This window comes from Pinus tabuliformis, chromosome J (genome assembly GCF_031772625.1).
Source record: "Pinus tabuliformis cultivar Carrire ecotype Pingquan chromosome J, CPIR1, whole genome shotgun sequence".
Taxonomy (NCBI): domain Eukaryota; kingdom Viridiplantae; phylum Streptophyta; class Pinopsida; order Pinales; family Pinaceae; genus Pinus; species Pinus tabuliformis.
The window spans coordinates 1,083,095,773-1,083,121,884 of NC_142295.1; the positions used below are offsets into that span (position 1 = coordinate 1,083,095,773).

The 26,112-nt window shown below is 36.8% G+C and overlaps 1 pseudogene; it reads right to left on the reverse strand.

Annotated features, from left to right (window-relative positions):
- Positions 1–1,006: 1,006 nt before the first annotated feature.
- LOC149230746 (putative serine/threonine-protein kinase At1g01540) lies at positions 1,007–25,644 on the reverse strand (annotated as a pseudogene).
- Positions 25,645–26,112: the final 468 nt, after the last annotated feature.

The following is a 26,112-nucleotide window of genomic DNA, read 5'->3' on the forward strand; positions in this document are numbered from 1 at the left end:
ATCAGAAGCAGAGGAGGAAGAGGTCCCTGTAGAGAAGACCGAGGCAACTCAAGAAATGGAGAAACAGAAAGGAACCACACCAGAAAACAAGGCAGAGATGACAAACGCGGACCACAGTATAGGGGGTACCAAGCGACATCATCTCTCAGATACTTCAGATTCAGACAAAGAAAATGGCTCACAGAATGCAGAAACACAGCTAGCCATTGTTTCGACCGAGGCCACCCAAGGAGAGTGGCGTAAGGTCGAAAAGAAAAAGGGGCGAAAAACTTGAAATGTCGGAATTTTCAGCCTTTTTGCCTCTTTTCATCATCTCTTCCATCTTCTCTTTTTCTTATTTCTTTTTGCACGTTAGTCTTCTAACGCTGCGTGGAGTGCGAAAGCACCCGAGCCCTTGTGGCAGGTCACAGCATGCTTCATTGTTTCAGCAGATGTAACTTTTCATTATCTTTTTAATAAAAAGTTACGATTTTTTCTTCGGAAAAATAATAATTTAATCATAATGTAATTGAAACATAATATTTTTTTTTCTAAGTAATGGCTAATTATATTAATAAAGAGAAAATATATTTACATGGAGGTCAAGACCTCAAGGGAGCCGAAGCTGTCCAAAAGCACTAACCCATAGTACATAAGACCAGATGGCTGGATAACCAGATAACCATATAACCCGAACGTCAGGATGAGATAACCAGATAAACCAGACTCGGAGTCCATGCTTACAAAAATATTAGCCAAAATAGTAAACAACAGAACAAGACAGATGAGAGCTATAGCCCTGATAAATTCTGTGCTACCCGGATGACCATAAACAAAACTGAAAAAAACAAAGCCTTGATAAACTTGCCAAGCCCAGACTTGATGAAAAGCATATGAACATAAGATCTGAAAGACATGTCGTGCCAAGACCTGCTGCAAAACACATTGACAAAAGCTAGAGTAACATAGCACAAAGGTTAAAAGAACCAGAAGGGAAACTACGCCATCTGACAAGGTCTCGGAGGCATCATGCATCTAACAGAGGATCTCGAGCATCCTTATTCATCCGACAAGGAATGCCCAAACCATCAACATTGTCCCCAGCACCCGTATCATTACCATCTGGAGGAGCAGCCAAGCGCTGATTACCATCTGAGGGGTATGCCATGTTAGCTAGAGCCGAAATGTCCTGAGTATAATCTTTTGGAGGCTTGAGGACATATGGGGCATTCCCCTGAGCTTGTAAATCATCGTTATCAGACACAATGCCTGCATCTTCTCCCTGAAGCGTGCTATTGTCCTGAGACTGCGAAGTTGAGGAATGCACAGATACACTGGGTCTATCTTCTTCCTCAGCCAGAATGCAGTGATGCTGGCTGAGAGAATCGGTCTGTTAAGACAGCTGTGGAATTTAAAGTGGGTAGTTTGGAATGAATTATGCGAGAAGGGCTTACCATGCTCAGAGGACAGGGCAACCGAAGCCAAAGGGATAATGTTCTGGGGGGCAGGCTGAGAACGCCCATTGTTTCCACCGTTGCCTCCACAGTGACGCACCATTGTTAATGGAACAAAGGGACCTGAAGACAATGAGGAACAGGGCCAGACGGAGTAGAATCGAAGGTGGGGAAGCCAAAGAAGGGTCTTACACCGAATGAGAAACCAAACTACCAGGGTGATGCAAGGATGCAGGAATAAAGACAGGCTGATGAAGAGAGAGCCGAGGAGAATGACAGCTGAAACAACCGACGAAGCCATTAATTTAACAACCTGCGAAGAGTCTCGAACAGGGAGCGCATTCATTTCCGAATGCTTGAAGATCTGCTGGTACTGTTTATCATTCATATCATCCGCGGGAGTATTTAGGAGGCCGTGCAGGATTGCCAGCTGCAAGTCCAGATGCCGGCTTGACATGCGCCCTTATTAATTAAGCATGAAGGCACCCGCATCCGGGTAATTGAAACATAATATTAGTTACTTTATTTTCTTTTATTATTTAGAATTAATAAATATTTCTTTTATTACTTAAAATTACTTCATACTTTTATTGTAAAATTAAGCATTCAATTGCAATGTTTTAATTTGTTGTAATGTTTGGCATTCAATTGAAATGTTTTAATTTGTTGTAATGTTTGGCATTCAATTGCAATGTTTTAATTTGTTATAATGTTTGGCATATAATGAAGAACCTCTTATTTGAATTAAAATACAATTGAAGAATGAATATTAGTCCCTAAATTGCAACAATTTTATATTAGATTTTTACAATTGGTTTGGGTTGTATAGTTCATGATAATATTGTAACTTGCAATGGACTAGAATGTTGTTTGAATTGAGCTATCAAATCAACATTGTATATTATATTATTGGACTTATATCAATAGAGTTATAAAAATGGACATTTCATTTCTTCAAAGAAAAAATAAAGTTTATATTTTAAGTTCTTTGAAAAATAAAATTTATATGTTAAAGTTTATATTTTTAAAATTGGGTTGTAAAACTCATATTATGTTCCATCATATAAAAATCACATAAAAAGAATACATATTATCTTATATACATCATTAAGATCTAGTTGTTTGGAACATCAAAATTTAATTGAGAATGTAACAAAAAAAACTAATAATATCAAAATATTTGATAAGCCATTTGTGTACCTTCAAAGAAAGGCCTGTGGAAGTATTATGTGTATGTATCCACTAGTTGATCCCCTTCCCAACCTAGGTCATTTTCAAATAAGTATAAAATTGCTTTGCCACCACATCTTCCATTTTAAGTTAATGTTTTACTATATCTTCTATTTTAATTTAATGTTTTAATAATAGGCATGCATATTAATGTTTTGCAATCAACATATTCAATTTGTAAATGCATTTCAAACTTTTATCATAAATTGCTCCACCACCACATCCTCCCATTCAAGTTAATGTTTTAATAGTAAGTATACATATTAATGTTGTGTAATTGACATATTCAATTTAAAAATGCATTTCAATTTTTTTATCATAAATTGAAAAACTAAAATTTATTGCTAATTCAAAAATGTTTGATATAACCAAATGAAAGGATTTATATTATTAATATTTCTTAAAATGACATTACTAAAAATAATTGTGTCAAATAGATAAATATCAAAATTTGAATATCTTAAATTGTTCCCGAAGACAATAAATGAATGGTTTTGAAGAGAAATCTGATATGTGACAATAAATGAAGAATGATCTTCTTAGAATTTGAACCATTTAAGTCCAATCAACATCTATTCTATGTCTTTGCACCAAGAAGAGAAAGGTGATCTTGTAGCAGCCTAAAGTGGAAAAGATGTGTAACCTACATTGGTAACATGCTAATAAATCTAAATGAAAAAAAGTTGATATCTGAACTTTGAAGTTTAACTTCAAAAATGAAGTAAAAATTTCTTCATTTTTTATTTCTTTTAAATGATCATAATGTAAAATCAGGGTTAGTATAGATCCATTGACAAACATTAACCACTAGGTTGTGGGCTAATGATTGGCTCACTGCCTTTCCATTTTTATCTATTTAAATTCCACATTATTATGATCCAGTGGACAGAATGGAAAGGCACTGAGCCAATGATTGGCTCTCCCGGTGGTTAATATTTACTTAGATCCTTACCACGAGATCTTTAAGCACTTAGAGATTTTCACCTAAGTCCATTTTATTCCTTTTTATGCTTAATAGATCTAGGTTACAATGAATCTATGTTGGTAAATATCAATCTATCTATCTATATAATGGATTCTCTTTACTTTAACATTGTGAATGTGTACCTTTTTGTGGATTGTAAATAATACATAGGTAAGTTGGAAAGAAGAAAACAACTCATATCATCTATTTTGTAAGCTTAAATGTTCTACTCTAATAGTAGAACATAACTAGAACATAAAGATTTAGCACAAAATTGTACCATGATTAGAAGTTTGGATTGCCGCGAGGAATAAAATTATCATGATCAGGGGTTTGGATTGACATGTATTAATTATATATTTTGTGGTTAGAGCGCCCTCCATTATTTCTTTTCCACCCAAGAAGCACATGCCCATGACTAATTGTATTTCATATAGTAAAAAAAGAAATACATTATAACTTGGAAAAAAATACCAACTTGCAGAAAGATTAATTGAAATTAAATTGTATTTCATATAGTAAAAAAAGGAAAACATTATAACTTGGAAAAAAACTCCCATCTTGCAGAAAGATTAACTGAAATTAATTTAGAATTTAATGGAAAACAAATCCAATTTGCAAAAAGATTAATTAAAACTCAATTACCATATAATTGGAAAAATGCAACTTGAAGAAAGACTAATTCAAATTTAATCACAATACAATTGAAAAAATCCCAATTTGCAGAAGGCCTAATTGGAATTCCAGTCTATTAGAAGGGCCTTAGGCTTTAATTGCATGTTAGATTATTTTCTGGTAAATAAATTACAACAAATCATGGTAAATAATTAAATGGAGCTCCAATGCAATGCCCATCTACAGAAAAATTGAATTTATATAGAAACTACAATTGCTAAATTACAAAATTGGGGTGATTTTTTTAGTAAATTTTAATGCCAATATTCTGCAATAAGAATGGATAAAAATTGAGAGGATTCTTCTTTATAACTGTAAAAATTCACTGATAAACACTAACAAAAATAAATGCTAAGTGCTCTTAGCGGTAGGTCATATGTGACAAGGCTTTCAAATAAAAAATGATCACCATAATTATGATATAATATCAGTTGGCTATGATTAACAAACTGTCTAGGTCTACCTTTTAGGGAACATAGGCACATGAGGCTTAATAGAATCTACGGTGAAATTAAGAAAAAATCCCATTATTGTCATCATAATCTCTACCTTTTTCTGTGAGTGGGGATGTTGACTTCACCTTCTCTAGTGTTGTCACTGTTTAGGTTTGAGGTTCTGTCATTCATTGGGTTCTCACAACAAACCTAGGAAGTAGCGTCATGACCGAGGCACCGATCCCGCCCAAACAAAATCCAAGTTTCAGATTATATTACTATAGAATGCCTATAATGATAATAATAAGAATTGAGCAATAGAGTATTAATGCAAGTAAATAGAGTATAGATATATTGTATACACCATTAAATTTTTGTGTATACATATATATCAGTTGGTTTTTTCTCATTTATATATAAACTTATACTCCCATTGATACTTTGAAGTGACAAGGTTATTGTTTCAAATAATAAACATACATCACGAGACAAGAATTCATTTGCCTCCAACATGTGTATGACATGGCCCATCTTTGACCTCTTCGCAACATCTAGATCCATGCAACACAGGGATACCATCAATGCTTGTTTCAATGCACTGGATGAGGGTTTAACCTCGAGCAATGGATCTACTACTTCCTTAGACCTTCGGCGCCCCATCATCATTTTCAACCATTCTACCAAGTTTACTTGCATATATTCAAATCCAAAAGAATAAACTCCTCTTTGAGACCTTAAAGTTATGTTGATGTTAATTCAAATGAAAGCATTGAAGAAATGCATCAATGGATTGAAGACCTTAAAGATATGCCTCTATTACATGAAAGTACTAAAGAAATTTAGCAATGGATTGAAGGGAACTCTATGTTATAACCTCCCCAACAGGTTTACTATAATCATCAAGGCTTCTTCCCGAAAATAATCTCCATGATAAGTAATCCAAAGCTATAAACATCACTTCTCTCATTCAACGTTCCTGTACTGCCATACTCTGGTGCAACGTAGTTGAATATAAAAGGCACCATAAAACACCATCAACCTAATTGAAAATATCTTGGATACCTAATATCCTATTAAGTTCTCAGTCGAATGGATCAGTATGGTCCAACTGCATAATAAAAGTGAAATATTGTACAAAAATGATTTTTTCCTTCACCAAATCTAGTGGTTTTCTTTAGTTTCTAGGCTAGTAATCTGGAAAAATGAAAAAATAAAATCAAGCAAAACTGAATAGAAAAACACCATCAACTGCTAGCAATATGACTAATAACATAGATCTTTAATACCCATCCCCCCATCCACAATATCTCATCAAGTCTAAGTTTTTCCCAGAACCATAGATTAGTATGTTGTAACCACATAATAAATGGGGAAACTTTTCATAAACTTAATTCTTTCATGCACCAAAGCTAATTATTCCCGTTGGTTTGTAGGCTACTAATACAGTAAAATGAGAAAATATTTTAGAGGTTCAATACCAAATACTAGGCCTTGAAAACAAATAGCATGATAGGGATCGATATTTACCCAAAAAATCCCATTACCTAGGCTGTGACATAGCTTTTCTCAGATACAAGGAGCTTGGCCAACCCAAAATTTGAAACCTTGGCATTCCATTGCTTATCCAGGAGAATATTGCTAGATTTTATATCTATGCACAACCTTGGGCTCTAACCCCGTGTAATATGCTAACTTGCACACATCCATGACTCTAAATTAGTAACAATAACATCTATCTAGAATGTTTGCATTATAGGCTTATGCATCAAGAAAAAATGATAAATTTATATGTTTAGATGAATTACCCTTTGGTAGTTCCAAGAATAATTTTCATCTGGATTTTCCATGTGAGGGGACTGACAGGCCCTACATCTCCATTAAGCCATTGTTCCAAGTTTCCATTATTGAAAAACTTGTACACGAACAACCTGGTTATGAATAATCAAAACCCATAGGCTACATTATCAAATACCTTTACAAGTAATGGATTCCCATGATTAATAATATACCCAACAAATAGATAGGTCCAACCATATTTTTCAATACTTGCCTACACCCTTAGCACAATACCCAAGCAAATGAACAATATTTTTTCACCTGAATCACTTGATCGCCTCCTTTTCTACTCTAAACTCATTTTCTTCTTGGCCCCTGTGAAAAAACCAAGCAATGGCATTTGAAAACAAATACCAACACAAAACAAAATCAAAGATTCACAATACTAAAACAACATGATCCTTTCCTATTGTTAAGTGGATTTTTCACCGCTACATAGTTAACATTAGACAATAAACCATGTTAGGTAATTCCATAGCCACATTCGCCATTTATATTTTCATTTGAGAAACCATTAGTAGTGATCTCCATGTAGAAATTCCTTGTAGATTCAAATTGCAAATTGTAATATGCTAAAACAATTGACTTGAATATACTCTACCCATCAGCGGAAATAATTAAACAATCGTGAAATCACGAAGCATACAAGAGAAAGAATTCAATAAACACATTACACAATGATTTCCTAGGGAAAGCCACAACTAAAAACCCTTGCTATCTATATATTTCATTAGTCAAATAATATGGATGAATTCAATATGCTCTACTCAACCTTGAGCTCAACTTGCACAAGTATTTTCTATCCTCTGCCTCACTGACTGCCTTTGGCCAATAATTAGCCAAATTTCCAAGCCTCCAAGCTCCTAATTCCTTTCTCTCACAAGCTCCACGTAGAAACTTGTGCTTCCTATTGCCTGGTCTCACCAACTCGTGCTGACTGAAACAATGATTAAAGTTGTGCCTTCTTTCCTCCTTTTAAAGGCAATTTGAATGGTTAAAATTAGTGAGTTTTCTAATTAAAGAATGATTTAATTTAGGCCTTCTAACTACTTGCATCATCTGTACAATTCAGATGATTATACATCTGATAGTACATTGTCCTTGAACTCCAATCTCAACTAGGTCTTTCTCTGATCTGACATGCATGAGTGAATTATGAGTGAATCTTTAGTTTATTGGTTGAGCAGTGCTGGTTACACCACACTACTAGATCTCCCACTAATTACTCCAACAATTGGAACTAGTTTGATTGAATTTAACTTAGTTAAACTAAATTAAATAATCACAACTCAAAAGAACTAAACTTGGGCCCCTAAAATTTAGGAACCACTCTACATGAATCTAGATAGACTCCCAACTCAAATTAACTTAGCCAACTAAGTCAAATTAACTTGGTTAACTATTGTAAGTTGCTATGAGGATAGAATTACAATTTAATTCCTAATTTAATTCAAGGAACAAAATAAATTAACATTTTTTTGATGTTATTTTTAACATTTCTTGTTGCTATTTTCAACACTCCCTCTCAACAAGAAAGGAATTCAACTCTATCCTGGTCTGGTACCTTTGGAATGTTCTGCATGCAACACTTGTCACTGTTGTTGTTGCTGCTACAACATCTACAACTAAAAATAATCCAAACAAAATAAGCTGAATCAATTGTGTCTGCAACTATTTATTGGGAAAACTGTGTTGTTGCTGACTCTGCTACTGAGCCTTCCTGCTCTACTTTCAACACTGTTCTACACTCCTCAGTATTTGACTGACACTGATCCTCCTACTATTGAATATTGCAGGCCCCCGTAGCAAGGTAATGATCCATGAGACAAACACACCTCAATGGACCATGCCCAAATTTTTGCAACTCTTGGGACTATTGCTTCACATCACTCCACCTCACACTAGGAGGTATGGCTGCATGTGCTCCCTCTCCCCACTTGGCTTGAAATTTACCCCTACTGGAGGTTTCTGCTTGAGTGGATGTTTCCACTCGATCTCCTCGTTGCTTATCCAATTGTGGTTGCTCCACAACTTGTTGAGGTTGCTTTTGAAGCTGCATGTTGAGAGGTCTAACATGCTCCCTCTCAACCACAGAATATCTAGTATATGCCTAGCTCCTCAGGGCTTTTCATGCATGAGCTAAATCTGATCTACTCGTACTACTGTTGCTACTTCTCTATTGCTTCTTCCGCAATGTTGTTGCAACTAATGCAATAATGAGTCTAATCTCCCCAGATCCTGAAGTACTAGCTTCCATAGGGTTGTTCCCTCTGAAACTAGACTCTCTCTTAGTCTTGATCTCCTTGTGGGAAATATCTCTACAACTTATTTTGCCAATATCAATGACCAAAACTCCTTTTTGTGTCACTAAAAATTGGCTCATTGATCTGCCCACTAGCAGCCTTCTAGCTCCATTAAGAAGTTTGCACATATCATCTTGTGGATCTGCCCTGAACTAGAGTTCCATCAATCTACAAGGACAACTTAAAATTCTTCTCTTCTATTATGATTTCAGCTCTGATACCATGTAGAAATTCCTTGTAGATTCAAACTGCAAATTTTAATATGCTGAAACAGTTGACTTGAATCTACTCTACTCATCAGTAATACAATTAAATGATCGTGAAATCATGACGCATACAATAGAAAGAATTCAATCAACACATTACACAATGATTTCCTGGGGAAATCCACAACTAAAAACCCCCGCTATCTATATATTGCATTAGTCAAAGAATCTAGATGAATACAATATGCTCTGCTCAACCTTGAGCTCAACCTGCACAAGTATTTTCTATCCTCTGCCTGACTGGCTGCCTTTGGCCAATAATTAGCCAAATTTCCAAGCCTCTAAGCTTCCAAGCTCCTAATTCCTTTCTCTCACAATATCCACGCACAAACTTGTGCTTCCTATTGTTTGGTCTCACCAACTCGTGCTCACCAAAACATGATTAAACTCGTGCCTTCATTCCTTCTTTTAAAGGCAATTCAAATGGTTAAAATTAGTGAGTTTTCTAATTAAGGAATGATTTATTTTAGGCCTTCTTCTGACTGCATGCATCATCTGTACAATTCAGATGATTATACAACTGATAGTACATTGTCCCTTAACTCCAATCTCAACTGCATCTTTCTCTTATCTGACATGCATGAGTTAATTATGAATGAATCTTCAGTTTAATAGTTGAGTAGTGTTGGTTACACCCCACTACTGAATCTCCCACTAATTCCTCCATTAGTTGGAACTAGTTTGACTAAATTTAACTTAGTTAAACTGAATTAAATAATTACAACTCAAAAAAACTCAACCTGGGCCCCTAAAATTTAGGAACCACTCTACATGAATCTAGATAGACTCCCAACTCAAATTAACTGATCCAACTAAGTCAAATTAACTTAGTTAACTATTACAAGTTGCTATGAGAATTAGAATTACAATTTAATTCCTAATTTAATTCAAGGACAAAATTAAACTAGGATTTTTTTAATTCTATTTTTAGCATTTCTTGTTGCTATTTTCAACACTCTAAGTCCCTGATAATGTACCAATGACCCCAACCAAGGTGTGATACTTGAGGTACATATGTACAAGGCGATTCAATTAACCTAGAGGTCTCTCCATATACCTTAATAACAACATATTCAAAGAATAATCACTTCCTATGATCAATGTGAAAGTAAAACATTGTGATTAAAAGGAAACTTTAGAATTGTGCTACATATCTTTTTCACATTGTCAAAGGTTCTACCTAAATAGTGTGTTATAATTATAAATATCAGCAAAGGCTAAAATGTTTTGAGATATTATCAACATTTTTATATTGATATCAAGTGATGTTCAAATTTCAAAGTACTTTCCTACACACAAATATATATATAACTTCCAACATATATGTTCAATATAATATAATATTCAAAGAGTATGAGAACAGGTGAACCATTAACAATTTTTATAAAAATAATTTTCATATAAATCACATTAATGATCAACAGGTCGACGTGTTTTGAACAAAAAAATGTAGTTCATCATCAGGACTAACCATATTTTGTGGTTCGAAACGTTTCGACATGTTAATCGTTAATGTGATTTATCTGAAAAGGATTTTTATAACATTATGAATCACATAAACTTATACTCGGAGAATTCATAATTTAGCGTGATTCATGGATCATCCTTGGTGACTAAATTTAGAGGGTAAATTTTTATGATTCCAATGGTAGAGTAATGGAACAAAACATCTCATCAAAAGGCACACTGCCGCTTGCTCACATCCAATGTAGAGGCATCATCAAGTACATTGTAAGTTGTTGAATTTCACATAGACGTCATTTGCTCCATTTCTTTTGCTATATATGTTACAATGCAATATCGAACAAGTTAAAAGTAAAAAATTGTACTTGGTACATACTCCTAAATTAAAAAATAACTTCAATAACTACACACAATGTTACTCCTTCAATAATATATATGAATGAATCTTTATATCCACATTAAGTAATTTTATTACAAAGGTTTTAATCTTATTATAAGAATATGTATACAAAAAAGCAGCAAGGTATCATGATTGGCTATGATACACACAAAATTATTGAATGCTAGTTCATTGCAATTTGTTCATGATTCAAAGCACCAACCTCTCTTTTGGTTTGTATCAATTCTATTAGGATATTTCATATTCTTTTTCATAGAGATATGACTTTTCAACAATAGAAAAGCAGTAGAAATTTGAAAAGTCAAAAAAGTACATGCATAGGAATAGAAAAGTTATGCACATGCAAGAAAAGCTATAAAAGCTATTTTAAGAATGGAAAATCTATTTTGGGAAAAGCTATAAGATCTATCTTATCTCCAACAACCAATTTTGTGTTGTAGGCTAGAATATATGGTATTGTGTAATGCAAAAAAAAATCAGTGATTGAAATTATTTCTTTAACTATATGCCTTTTGTGCTCATAAATGCAAGATAACATCAAAGCCATTATCAAACATGCCAGCTTGTAAGAAAGAAAGTTGAGTGTAAAAGGGGGTGCAAAATGTCATTTGATGAACACAAGACATGTTGAGAACCATGACATATAACGATTTTGTTAAGTAGAGATAAGTATCTAAGTGTAACAACTAATTTTTTTAGAATAACAACTAAATTTCCAATTGTAGTAACATTGTTTTCACATGCCAGGGGATCGTTGTATATCACAATATTTATTCTTTGAGGGTTACAATGTAACTTCATAGGGTTATTTCACCCTACATCTATCAAATTAGCCAAGAAAATCTTATTTGTGGTCAGGGATGGACATTTTGAAATTTACATATGATTTCCAACCCTACCATCTCAACATTTAGCAATGACCTAATTTAGAGACCCAACCTAGAAATATTATTTTAAGTAACTAGATTTGAGGATTTGAATTCTGTACAACATGTGAGTAGTCTGACATAAGAGTCTAACTAGGATTTCACGGGCCGTATAATCAGTTTTTTATGTTTGTCCTATTTTCATGCTTTCACTAACCAATGCAAAGGCTAGTCTTGTGTTTTTATAGGCCAATCATTACAGATGCACGATTATGAATTATAGAGGGTTGAATTTGTATTAGAAGTGTTTTAAGGTATCTTTAATTTAAGCTAAAAAAATTATAACTAGTTGAATCTATTCACATTACAAATTACTTTAAACAAAGGTTCAAAAAACTTAACTCTTCATAACACTATCTCCTCAAACATATGAGATACAATGGTGTTTGTTTATTTGCCAAACCTAGACTAGATTGTAGAAATAAAAGTAAAATTATAATGGTAAAGATTCAATTCAATGAATCCATGACTTCATAAATAAGAGAATTAGGGAAGAGAAAAGTATTAGTGGAAAAATGAAAGTTACTACACTTTCCATCTAAGAATAACATTTGAGTTTCAACCTTTTATGTTTGAGGAATACATCTAAGTTTTAATCATCTATGTCTAAGGGATAATTCTAAACTATTCTTGCTATAGGTTTGAGAATCTATATGCATATACATTTGAGAAATGTCTACTTTAAGTATTAAGAGAAATATCTTGGCAACAAAATTATGGCTTTAAGTTGCAACATAAAGCATGCCCATTTTTTAGTACTATAATGCCTCATTTTTCATCTATCATTAAGTCTTCCTTACGACATTCTGTTGATTTTTTTGTTGGCACAATATTTTTCGTAGCATCTCATAGAGAAAAAAATTTATGAGCTTGAAGGCCACAATTGTGTAATCTCAACACATTTTCTCGCGACTTCTGAAGGAGTCAGCTAAGAAATGTTAAAGAGATTTTTCTCAGCTAAATTTTCAAAGGATTTTAACCCACTTTTTAATAGAATTGTACGCTTTCATGACTACAAATACTCAATATTATCCAGACCATTAGCATCTTGAATTAGGTGCACATATACATTAACATCTAAGGCCTACATTTTTTTCAACCTCGTCAGCGCTCAATATCCTTTCTAGACCTTGAAGGAAGACTTTTATAATCATTGGATCTAACTAGATTAGTAGATTACAAAATGGATATATGTAACCATCAGTTGCAAAGTATCTATAGAAATAAAAAAGAGCTTATGTTATCAACCAATCCTCATCAAAAAATTATGCAAAAAATTATATATTGAAAGACAGAAAATATTCATACCTTATTTGTTGGCCACTTCCATAAGAAGTTTCCTTTGAAACTAGCCACACTTTGTGTTTCTTTATATCAAATTCAACATTCACCAATAAGGATAAGAGTGCGAGAAATATTTTAACATCGATCACAACATGCAATGAAAATGGAGTGCATTAAAACAAAAGGCTCAAGTTATACTAGACATAGCATGTAACACTTGTAGCAAGTAAGAATAGAAATACAAAGCTCATTCCACTTGTACATGCTCTTTGGTCCCCCCAGTAATATTGGAGATTGTTCAACATACTTCTTAAACTATGGTTTATTGCATGAACTCTTAAAAAATAATTTATTCTACATGCATGTTTTAATTCATTGTTTAGAAGCCATAAGGAATTCGTGCTATGGATACTTTGGGCCAATTATTCACATGTTATATGTAGTTTTACCTAAATTTTGAGGATTCACAAGCTTGAAATTGGGTTTTATGTAGGCTCTAGTTAAAGAATTATGAAAATATACCTTATGATTCATACCTCATTTATTAACACTAGGGATGAGACACTAAATTAGGGATGAGTTCAGGGTCCATTGTGCTTGAAATCAATTCAAAGGAGGGAGGAGGAGAAGAAACATATTATGAAGTTAGGCAGTCCTTAAAAAGACTTTATATTCTTCAATGGTTTCTAATGTTGTTGTTCATAATGATTGCGAGGTGGAAATTATAGAGAAACTCCATCAGTTTCTTCTGCCAATAAGGAAGAGAGGAAAGACTATTAATAACTTTCACTTAGTGAATGATGAATGTTGCATATTAGATTGCAATCCAGAGAATATTGTTGTTGTCTGAGAGACCATTGAGAATGACTCTAAGGAATTCTGGAAACTCCAAGTTTGTCATCTCATTTCTAGAATGAACCTTGAAGTTAACTATTATTTTTACAAGATCCCAAGAGAAAACCTTGTGTGGAAAAAGAGAAAGAATCAAAGAGTTATCTTGCAGGGAGGCTCTGAAAAAACCCTAGATGAAGTGATAAATATAAGAGTGCCCCCATACCATATTGGAAGTCCTACAACCACCTTGTAACACGTATAGAAGAAACCTAGTGTCATGATAATCTTCATGTATGGGGAAAAAGTCGCATTGTACTGATGAAGGGAATTTAGAGATGGGTTTGGATCACAACTGTGAAATGAAGAGAAGCTCTGTTTGAATCTTAGTTAATTAAATGGGTCATAAACCTTTATCGAACTAAAAATTTGGGAAGTGAATATGCCTTTGTAGGGTTCCAAGCAGCTATGACAGAGTTTACATGTAAAATATGGTGCAGATGAGGGTTCTCATTCGGCATGTGCAGGAGGTCATCCAAGAACATCTAAAAGAGGTCGCTACCTTATACAATTTCTCATCTATAACACAATCCATGACAAAGAAACCCAAGATAGTATAAATGTTCTACCTGATAGTATTTTGGTAGTTAATTCAGGTGTCAAGATAGTGTAATTGTTGTAGTTGATAGTGGGCAGGGTAACGTATGACAAGTGTATATAGAATGGAGAGTAAATTAATAGGGTAACCAATGACTGAAAATAATCCAATTGTCTAACACATAATCAGATGGAGTAGAATGGAGCGAGAGGGGAGTTCATCCAAGAGGGGAATGCCTTACAACCTAATAATTATTTTGTATTGATGGAAATTAATGCAAAACATAATTATAAAATAAACATAAGAATATTGAGTACATGTAGATATTTTATTTATTTATTTATCAATTATTTTAGCTATAATTATTTAATAACTAGAATTGTATAAATTATAGGGCCGATAGGAGGGGGGGTTATATTTAATCCCGAAGGAAAACTAACTATTAAGTATTCTTGGGGGATCGAAAAGAAGACCAATAATCAAGTTGAAATGTATGACCTTTTTCTTATGTTATAGACATTTTTGTGCCTTACAGCTTTAAGCATGAAATGTCCATAAACCAAGTGATCCTAAGTCCCTAAAAGTGTTGCTCCGTCCCCTAAAGGAACAAGGTCAACAAATTATAGCTTCTCCCAGAAGTTCTCCACCAGAAACTGCTCAGAATCAGTCAAATCAGGATCATTTCAGCTGCTCCACTAGCTAGCTGCATTGCATAGCACCCAAGTACACTAGCTAGGTGCATTGCATCGCACCTAAATGCACTACCAGGGTGCACTGAGCGGGAAATGACAAATGGCAGTGTCATTCTGCGAGGTGGACAGACAATGGAAGCTTCCAGAATCTTCTCCAATGACACTTGCCTCACTGAGTTCGACCAAGGATGAGTAAGGGGCTCTCAGTCTCCAAGTGGAAGCAAGAGCTGACAAAGAGAAGCCACTAGTCAAATCATAAGCTGACTCATCCTCTTTGCATACATCTATATATGGATCCCTCATCCCAGAGATCCGGAGGCCGGAATTTTGTACATTGCAGAGAATTGCTGTTGGTTTTGAGATAGAGATCAGAGTATTGGGTGATTTATGCTTTGTTGGAGGTGAAGAGGGGATTCCTTTGCTGGGGGGTTGATGCTGGATCAGGAATCATCAATTGTAACTCCTCCTGGACCTTCTTGTTATATCAAAAAAACTATTTGAGTTTCTCCTACATGCTTGTGTATCAATGATGTTTGTTATATTTGCATGTTTAGCTTAAATCTGATCCTAAGCTATTTATGAATATAAATCCATGTCTTTGTGTAGTTTTCCTCTTCTGTGATCTTGCAGGAACTTGGTGAAGCTGGGCAAGTAAGGGAGCAGGTAGCTGGAAGCTGTCAAAGAGGAGAGAGATTGGATCAAAGGACTAGCGCAAGACACAGGTTGGTTCATCCTATTCCTCTTCATTTATAGTTCATAAAGAAGAATACGAAAGTAGTTTTCTCTGTTTGTTTCTAAGGTACTCTCACGCCTTAGTGGGATAGGGGCGTTCTGAGTATACACTTTTCCCGTTAACAAAATGGCGACTCCACTGGGGGTCGTGTCTAGTTAGTTTGTTTGTGTTTCTCTTGTTGTTTGTTTCATAAACACAGAAGTAGCAATCGAACTGCATTTTCCATTATCAAATGCAAAGTAGACACCTGCTACTTCAATCCATTCACTGGATTTATTTATGATTTGAACAGCTGATTCACAAATGATCTGATTACCCTTTGTGATAGCTCTTAGACCTCCTTTAAATCCACCCTCTGATTGTGCATTACTGATTGCTTTCACTCAGCCAAAAACCATAGATTAAACTGCAAACCGTGACCTAGAACCCGGATAGAATTCTCGTTTCTGCCCTAGCGCAGGCTCTGTGAAGAGATTCTGCATTTCAACGCAGTTCCCGAGAGGGCTACCTGTGCTGCAATCCAGTTTCTCTGTGTAACAGGTGCGCTGATCAGCCTAGCCCTGTGCAGCTGAGGTTCTTTGCTTCATTTTTTCAGTTTTGTCTCTGATTTTTGCAGCCTGTGATCAGTGTGTGTCTGTTTAAAAACCCCTTTTCGTTTGCCTTAATTCCACCTCCTTTCTACAAAAAGACTGTAGATGTTCTTTGTGTGTTTGTTACATCATTTACAGTTTTCCATTGAAAGAGTAGAATAGTCATACTGTCGTCCTTGGATTTAGATCTGTCGTAAGTGTTGATTTTGATCTTAGGAGAAAGTTTATTTGCTGTTGACAGTCAATTATGCTTTTACTTTTGCCTTTGGTTTGAATTTGAGACTTTCTAGTGTCGAAACGAGTGTTTATTTCAAAATCATAAAGTGTCGTAATCATCTCTACCTTTTGATTTCGAAAAGAAGCTTGTTTGTGTTTGTCACTTGAAAGCAAATTCAGATTTGTACATCAACTTTCTTTTTAGGCATCAATATTAAGAAAGTGAAAACAAATACATGCATATGTGCATTTGCATATTGATAGTCTGTTTGGCTTGATCTAGGAAAAGTGCATCTACAATGTGCTCTTTGCTCTTTGAGAAAAGATTGTGTCTTTCTTTTCCCCTTGTAGCTAGGATTTTCATTGCTAAAAAGAGATAAAAGTTTGCTTATCATCTTTAGATTGCATTTTAGGAATTACATCTACATCTCGTGGTGATCCCAAAAGGCAAACTTCTAAGAAATATCAACTTAAAATAAATTGAATGAATCTAACAACGCTTTGTAACTTAACACACAACATTTAGAGGTCTAGGCTAGAGACGTATTCTGGCGTCGTAAATCCTGGTAACTGTTGTCCTCACTGATGGTTGGGTGATTCCTCCACTTTGAGACGATAAGTGCCAGTACGGACTTGTGCTCCCACGTACCGTCGAGTATATATTGGGAGACCCCTATAGGCTTAAAACCTTTTATCCATAGGAAGCCGTGTCGGCCGCCCTACTGATCGCAATGCACCGAACACATCATTCGGGAAGATTGACTGTCGTACCGTAAAAAGTATTCTGCAGTTTTGCGATTGGTTTGGTACTCCCTCTACCTAGATCTCCAGAGCAGTCCCTTTCGTTCCTTTTCAGACTCCTTAACGGAAAATGTCCATCTAAGCACTTGTCACTTCAGGCTCATTAAAAATCGAAGGAGACTAGAGTCATCTTTTGTTTTTTCTCGACTCTTTAAAACTGAAAAAACAAGTTATGTCAAAGCGTCTAAAAATTTATTTTAAACGGAATATTCATACCCTTTTCCTACATTGATCTTAGGTTGAGAAAATGGAGTCTACCAACCAAGGAATTCCCCTTGGTGGAAATCCTAGTCCCTTCTCCTCTTGGGGAGATGTTGGTGCACCCCATATGGCCACATTGTCGCTTCCAGGACTGACAATTGGCCTGCCAATATGGCTCTTCTCAACCAATGTCGTTCAGAACACCACTATTCCTGAACAATCGAATCAGCAATTAGACGAGTCCAGAGTTGCCCACCAACCTTCTACTTCCTCTAATTCTTCCTCTCCTCCTTCCTCTTCACTTGATGGGACTGGCAAAGCCAAAAGTCAAGTTCCTAAGGAGAAGAAGGAGAAGAAGAAGAAAGAGAAGAAGAAGGAGAAGAAGAAGAAAGAGAAGAAGAATAAGGAGCCAAAGGCGAATGGAGGAAAACGAGTGTCGTCTAATGAAAATCCACACACTGCACCGACCAGGCCTAAATCGCCATGTGTCATTTGCAAAGGAGACCAGTTTCACAGAGATTGTCCTTGCATCCCTCGGATACTAAGGGACTGGTCTCCTCATTTTCACAATCTGGTGTCATCAACCTCTGATGATCATGTTGAAAGCACACCGTCAACTAGCGAAAGTGAAGCCCCAGGACAAAAAGGGAAAGCTAGATTTCCCTGTAAACTGTGGGAAGGCAATCATGCCGTCCACCGTTGCCCCTTCTTAGACGAAGCGAAAAGAGTTTTGGATGATCGTCTAATTTCACTGTTACGACTTCCTCCTGGATATAAATAACTCTTACCGAGTCCGTCGCTAGTTGAGAATCCAGCTGGCCCGCTCAAGTGGTCGGCTGAAGCGCCTATCATCGAAGATAAACCATCTAAATCCATACCAGGCGAAAGTCAAAAGGTCGAGGCGGCAGTTGACCTGGTCTTGCCTTCAGAGGTTTTATCTTCGAATGATACAGTCACTGAAGAGAACAAGGATGACACCATCCAAATTCTCTTCATCAACACAGACTCCGACGAACATGGGGGCAATCTACCCATTCCCTTACCGCAGGAGGGAAGTTCGTCAGAACCACACCCGGCCGTCTACTCGGTCCCACCTCCAAGAAACCTAGTTGTCTCCTTCGATTGGAATCAACTAGGCAGACCCCGTTTACCAGCAAGCATACCATTCCGAATTATCGTTCAAATATATAGAATGGTCATGGCTGGTACCATCATAGATGAGGGGGCTTCTGTGAGTATCCTTTCCTCTATTGCTTGGAAAGTGCTTGGTTCACCATCGCTGTTGCCTGAGATGAGAAATCTGACAGGTTTTGATAAAGGAACCAGTCGACCTTTAGGGATCCTTCCCAATGTGCCCATAACATTGAGAGGGAAGACAGTTCAAATGAATGTAATGGTAGTTCAAGGACCCTTGGATTATAACCTACTCCTTGGACGAGACTATATTTATTGCATGGGAGCCATCGTCTCCTCACTCTTTAGAGTAATGTGTTTTCCGCACGAAGGAAGAGTGGTCAAGCTCGTGGACCAGCTTTCATTTCCCGGATCACGCATAGCAAATAGTCATATACCATCCCTAAATGGTCTCTTCACGCAAGAAATGTCTCAATCCTCAGTCCGTCCTCCAATGAGCGTGAGTAATTCGGAGGGATATGACTGAAACCCAGGGGGCATGCATCCTGGTCTGCTTCGGCAGGAAAACTTCAGGTATAGGGTAGGTTTCCGCGGGAGAATATGACTAGTCTGTACCCCGTCCGTGATTGGAAGAGGGGTTATTCTAGAACAAGATTCTCTTGTCAAAGTTATGTGAGTTGGCAGAACTGAGTCACTCGCCTTTGTTTATCTCGGTAGACATCGACGAAGAAGTGTTTGTTTGCACCGCGAATCGAGCAATCTTTGGGTAACCTGTAAGAGGTAGGCCTCTCCCAGTAAAACAAAAGTTTTATTGGACTAAAGAAGGGGTAACCTTGAAACCATACTTTATACCTGGGGGCATGCAAACCTTTTGGAGTGCAAGCGAGGGGCGGCTATTTATTTTTTAAATTTTTAGGACCTCTAACCCTTTAAACTCGTAGGATTAGTCGTCATCTAACTTGCATAAAGAAAGGATGTGGGGCAAAAATCTAAAAGTTGCCTTTTTATATGAGACATTCTTACCATATGATTGGATTAATTGAGCAGTTTTAGCACATAGTTCAAGCTCGTTAAAAAATAAACATAAGACATGAGCAAATGTTTCCACTCGCGTTTAAGCTCGTTAAAAAATGAACTATTCCCCGGTAAATAACCACCGTGAATGAAGCATTTCAGCCATTAAAGCCTTGGTCGTGTTTGCACCATGACCTCCACTTTTCCATTGGCCGATCATTCACATCCATTTGATTGTTTACCCATTTTGAGGAACAACTGCGAAGAGTGATTTCACTAGCCATCCTTGTGACACTGCCGTGATTGGAAAAATCCAACCCTTACCTGGAATCAGCTGCTACCCATTTTATCACTCGTTCCTCAAAAGACGAGTCTTCTTTAAGCTCTTTTCAACTGACTCGTAAAATATGAAAAGATTGCCGAGTTTTGGCCTTCCAGCTCGTTAAAGCGACCGGAAGTGCTATCCCTCCTCTAGATTTTAATCTTTTTGGACCTGAGGGATTATTGCACAAAAAGATCGAGCACTTGTTTTGTTCGGCTCGTTAAAACTATCAAAAATTCATCCCTTCTGTATTGTTTTATACTTTTTCGGACTTAAGGGATTAGATGACGAAAAAGTAATTTCGGAATTATCTTTACGTACCTTTTCAGACTCTCTAAAAATGAAAAGGACCGAGTTATCTTTGTCGTTAAACTCGTTAAAAAGATTAATAGCGACAAACTTGTCTTTAGACGAGAACGAGTTTCACTATCACTAGGCTCGTTAAAACATAGCGATGGGTTTGCCCGAAGGGCAAATTATAGAACAAGCATATGTTATCCTCCTCAAGCTTGACAAAAATAAAGAGGTACTGGTCAGCAATGACTGGGGAAAAATTGGGAAGAAACTCAAAGAATCTTTATTGGTAGCAAGTCGCTCTTGAACATGACACTTCCACTCTGTGCCTGAGTCGGGTTGGGTTGTTTCATTCACCGGTCACATCGCCATGGTCACGCCATACCATCCACATTTGGGTTAAATGCTACCAATCCATCACATAAGTGTCACTGACATGTTCAAGAGAAGTCATTCGTGTCCCATCCACTACCATACATTATACTTCATTCTTTCATGACCGCCATCCTGAACCATATATCATCAGATCGTTTTCACCTCCATCAAAATCATTTGCTCCATTCCGTGTCATTGATGTGGGATTCTTTAAGGCCCTCCTTTGACGGATCACTTCTTGTCGACATCAGCTCATTATCCAAGAAGTTGATCTAGGAACACCCCATTCAGTACTTTGAAGCTTGCATGCCTCAATGGCAAGTTTCTCAGTTCCAGCGACAGGTATACATCAATTACCTTCGACCGAAAGATTTTGCGTGGTGTTCGACGCCAAGTCCTTTATTCACACCACGTGAATTGTACTGTAGTACCTTGAGGGTCATCATCATTATCGGTGATTCCTCTCACGCTTGTTAACAATTCACATCATTGACTGGTAATCAAGCGATGTCTTTCCATGTTCGACTTCAAAACATTTCTCACATGGATCGACTTGTACTTCGAGTGAAGATCGGACGAGATTGAAGACCCCGGATCTACTTTCATCCATCCGGGATGCGATATATATTCAGGAAAATAAAGACATTGAAATGTACAGCATTGCAGCACAGATAATCATCCTACCAAAAGGATGATGGCTCTATCAGAATCATCAGTCTACCATCAGACGATTGTCTGTCCTATGTACATGAAAATGAATTTATAAAGCTAAGCATGGGAATGCCCGCATCAACTAGATCATGAAAATCAGTATGAAGATAATGTATTGTATTGTATCTTATTACAGGTCTCCTCCCAGCATTGAAAGAACTTCGGATCCTCCTAATAAAGCATTTCACCCGATAAACGGCCTCATACTTTAGGCGGAAACTGTTATAGACATTTTTGTGCCTTACAGCTTTAAGCATGAAATGTCCATAAACCAAGGGATCCTAAGTCCCTAAAAGTGTTGTTCCGGCCCCTAAAGGAACAAGGTCAACAAATTACAGCTTCTCCCAGAAGTTCTCCACCAGAAACTGCTCAGAATCAATCAAATCAGGATCATCTCAGCTGCTCCACTAGCTAGCTGTGTTGCATAGCACCCAAGTACACTAGCTAGGTGCGTTGCAACGCACCTAAATGCACTACTAGGGTGCGCTGAGTGGGAAATGACAAATGGCAGTGTCATTCCGTGAGGTGGACAGACAATGGAAGCTTCCAGAATCTTCCCCAATGACACTTGCCTCACTGAGTTCGACCAAGGATGAGTAAGGCACTCTCTGTCTCCAAGTGGAAGCAAGAACTGACAAAGAGAAGCCACTAGTCAAATCATAAGCTGACTCATCCTCTTTGCATACATCTATATATGGATCCCTCATCCCAGAGATCCGGAGGCCGGAATTTTGTACATTGCAGAGAATTGCTATTGGTTTTGAGATAGAGATCAGAGTATTGGGTGATTTATGCTTTGTTGGAGGTGAAGAGGGGATTCCTTTGCTGGGGGGTTGATGCTGGATCAGGAATCATCGGTTGTAACTCCTCTTGGACCTTCTTGTTATATCAATAAAACTATTTGAGTTTCTCCTACATGCTTGTGTATCAATGATGTTTGTTATATTTGCATGTTTAGCTTAAATCTGATCCTAAGCTATTTATGAATATAAATCCATGTCTTTGTGTAGTTTTCCTCTTCTGTGATCTTGCAGGAACTTGGTGAATCTGGGCAAGTAAGGGAGCAGGTAGTTGGAAGTTGTCAAAGAGGAGAGAGATTGGATCAAAGGACTAGCGCAAGACACAGGTTGGTTCATCCTATTCCTCTTCGTTTATAGTTCATAAAGAAGAATATGAAAGTAGTTTTCTCTGTTTGTTTCTAAGGTACTGTCACGCCTTAGTGGGATAGGGGCGTTCTGAGTAGACACTTTTCCCGTTAACAGCTTGGATTAATATTGGCCAAAGATATGGAAATCTTTGAGATTTTAATTTTGGGAGACTCTCCCCTTATTATTTAACACTTGCACAAAGGCTCATCTCCTAAAGAAAACCACATAAAACTCTTCCTTCAAATAATTACATGTGCATTTGAAAACTTTCTTTTGAAGCCCTTTTTTCATATATTTAGAGGTCAAAACATGGAAGCATATAAGCAGGCTAATTTGTCTCGCCTTCTAAAAGTGGTCAAGACGAAGATAAATGACTCCCCTAGATGGAGAAATATACCTTAGGTTCTTGATAAAAAATAAATGGTCTCCTATGCTAAGGCCACATCACTATAGTTCTGATAGAAATATGAGTAGAAAAATTATACTTTATAATCCAATAGAGGGGCATATCAAAATGAGCGTTGTGGCTTCAGGAGCGAGCATGACCCATGCATGGGAATTATTCTCAATAAATCCACATGCTCTAACATTCAATATCAGACACCACAACTAGCCCTGATCTGACCCTGCACTTGGTTTAGTGATAGAATCAAGAAGGTTGGCCATAATGAAACTTAATGGTGATAAGATTGACATTGCGAGTAGGATCTTTGGATTTTGAATTAAATCCATGGAATGCATCTGTATTTAAATCGACAAAGTTCACAATTGCATATAAAGTGGGAGTTTTTGCTTAATTGCTCCCAATGGCATCTTGTGCATGCTAATTTTGGACGGGCTGCATTTTCTCAATTTCTTTATGATAATTGGCTCTGTGACTTACTCTTACACATTCATGGAAAGGGAATGAGTTTGCATAGTGTAAATTGAGGCAAATTAGATACCTCAACCATGTTTCTGACTCGCGAGGTCTCACTCTCTACTTGAGGAAGCTTCTTCTATTGGGTTCGAGTATGTTTTAGTGGCTAGGATGTCTAAGCTTGTGGGAGTTTCATCTGGTAGGTATGCCTTATTCAACTGGGTCCTTTAATTCTTAGGTATCTCTTGTTCCCATGTGTGAATTTTCCTGTTGTTTCTGCCATTAGTCGTTGTTGGTTTCCTTTCTCCTTTACTTCCTATTCTTGGTCCGCTTTGAACTATATGTTCTCGGTCTTATGAAGTTACGAAGAAGCCTTGATCCTCCATGTGAGAAGAAACTAGTCTCCCATAATGGCGCTCCTACACTTTATATGACTTTTCCCCACTCTAAGATCATTGATGACCTCTATATTTTTCTTGGTAGCTTTATCATTAGCCCTCTAACCCCTCTGAGCCATGTATTCTTTGACACCTGACCCATTTTTCCAAGCACTTCAATTTTGTTGACCATGAAAAGGAATTTGGTTGTTTTTGGGGACAACATCATGTGGAAATTATGCTCACAACAAATTGGAGTCCTAAAATTAGAGAAATATGGACATTAATTGGAAACCTCACTAGTAGATGACATCCTCCATCTTTCTCATGGATGAGATTCAATCCCTAAAAGAGAATATAACTCATCAAGATGATGAAATCGATGCAATTTGGCGGTAGATTGAGGACCCAAAGAAACAAATCAAAGCAAGTGAAAACCATAATATAATTAGCACTGCATCTAGGCGGACCATGGACAAACTGTAGTTAGACCTCAATAAGCCTCCAGACGAAGCTCTCTCTTCTCTTTAGTGATGTTTCTTATTGTAATTGTGTCATTCCGCTCATTCAATTATGCAAAATCTATGTATGTCGGTCTATTGTAGCAATTTGTTTTCAATATAGGCTTTTTGTTACACTAGTTAGTACCTCCTTGGAGGACCCTATGAAAGAAGAAGCAATGTACTTGATTTCCCATGTAGTCACTGTGGCCAGGTGTAGATTTTAATAAAATCCATACTCATTTTTGTTTAAAAAAATTATAATCACATAAATTATAATTTTAATATTTTTTTAAAAGATGTAACCTATTTTAGCAATTCCACATCATTATTCAAAGATCTTCTTTTGTCTCTGAGGATTGGTAAAGGTCTACCTGAAACATCATACATTTCAACTACTTACGTAATTTAGCACCAAAAGTTTATCTAAAAGATGTAATTTATCAATTTTCTCTTAATTAAATTTGAATAACCTCATTTATTAAACTGAAAACATAAAATAATATGAAAAGAATGGTAGATAAAAAATTACAAAATATTAACCTTTCACATTTTGTATGATTAATATGCTTCATTATTTTGTATAATTATTTAAAATTTTCCAAAATATTAAATTATAATTTTGTAAAATGTTTAAAATATTTTATAAATGTATATCATTAATATTATATATATATATATATATATATATATATAACCCGGCTGTGGGTGAATTTCCAGAACATTAATGCTGAGGAGATGGATTGACGACGCTCGGCCGAGCCAGCTGGTGGCCAGCGCACCATCCCAGGGTCAGTCATGGCACCTGCAGACTTACCTCAGGCGAGAGTAGGCCAGCCTGCAGAAAATATTTAATGCTCGCTCCGGCCGAGAAATGAAGGAAGATCAATTTAATATGGCACCCATCAACCCATCTGCTTTACCTCCGTCCTTTAGCATTTGCCTGCTCCAAGTAGGAATTCCCTGCAAAAGAACTGTTACAGGAAAACGTTGTTGCCTGCTCTGCTGTCTTGCCTTTGGCAATGGGTTCCATTTTTCCCATTCCAAGCACTGCCCTTTGAACCCTACCCAGGAGCTCTCTGCGTATTCTCTGTTTTCCTTCCAAGCCCCCAATTCCCCTGAGCTTCTCATCCGCCGCAGCACGATGGTTCGTCACCACATGCGGAGTCGCTAAGGAGGTGACCAAGGAGGTAGCACCCGCTCTCAGGCTGCGTACAATGAAGCTCTGCCTCCACCACCTGTTTCTCCACCTCCTTCTCGGCCAGCTCTCTCCCTCCCAGTCCACCCAGCTGTCACTATCCTCACTCTGCCTTCCATTCGAATCATTTCAGGTTTCAGAGAAACCTGAACCGGCTCATTATTATGGCTAATATCACTATCATCCTCTCTGAAGAAGAAGACCAGCATAGTGCTCTTGCGCATATCTCTGCAGAGCAACCTCAGAACAATCGCAGAATGGAAGTTTGTCTGGGCTCTGAGCAACCTCCGTCGGATGAAGGCA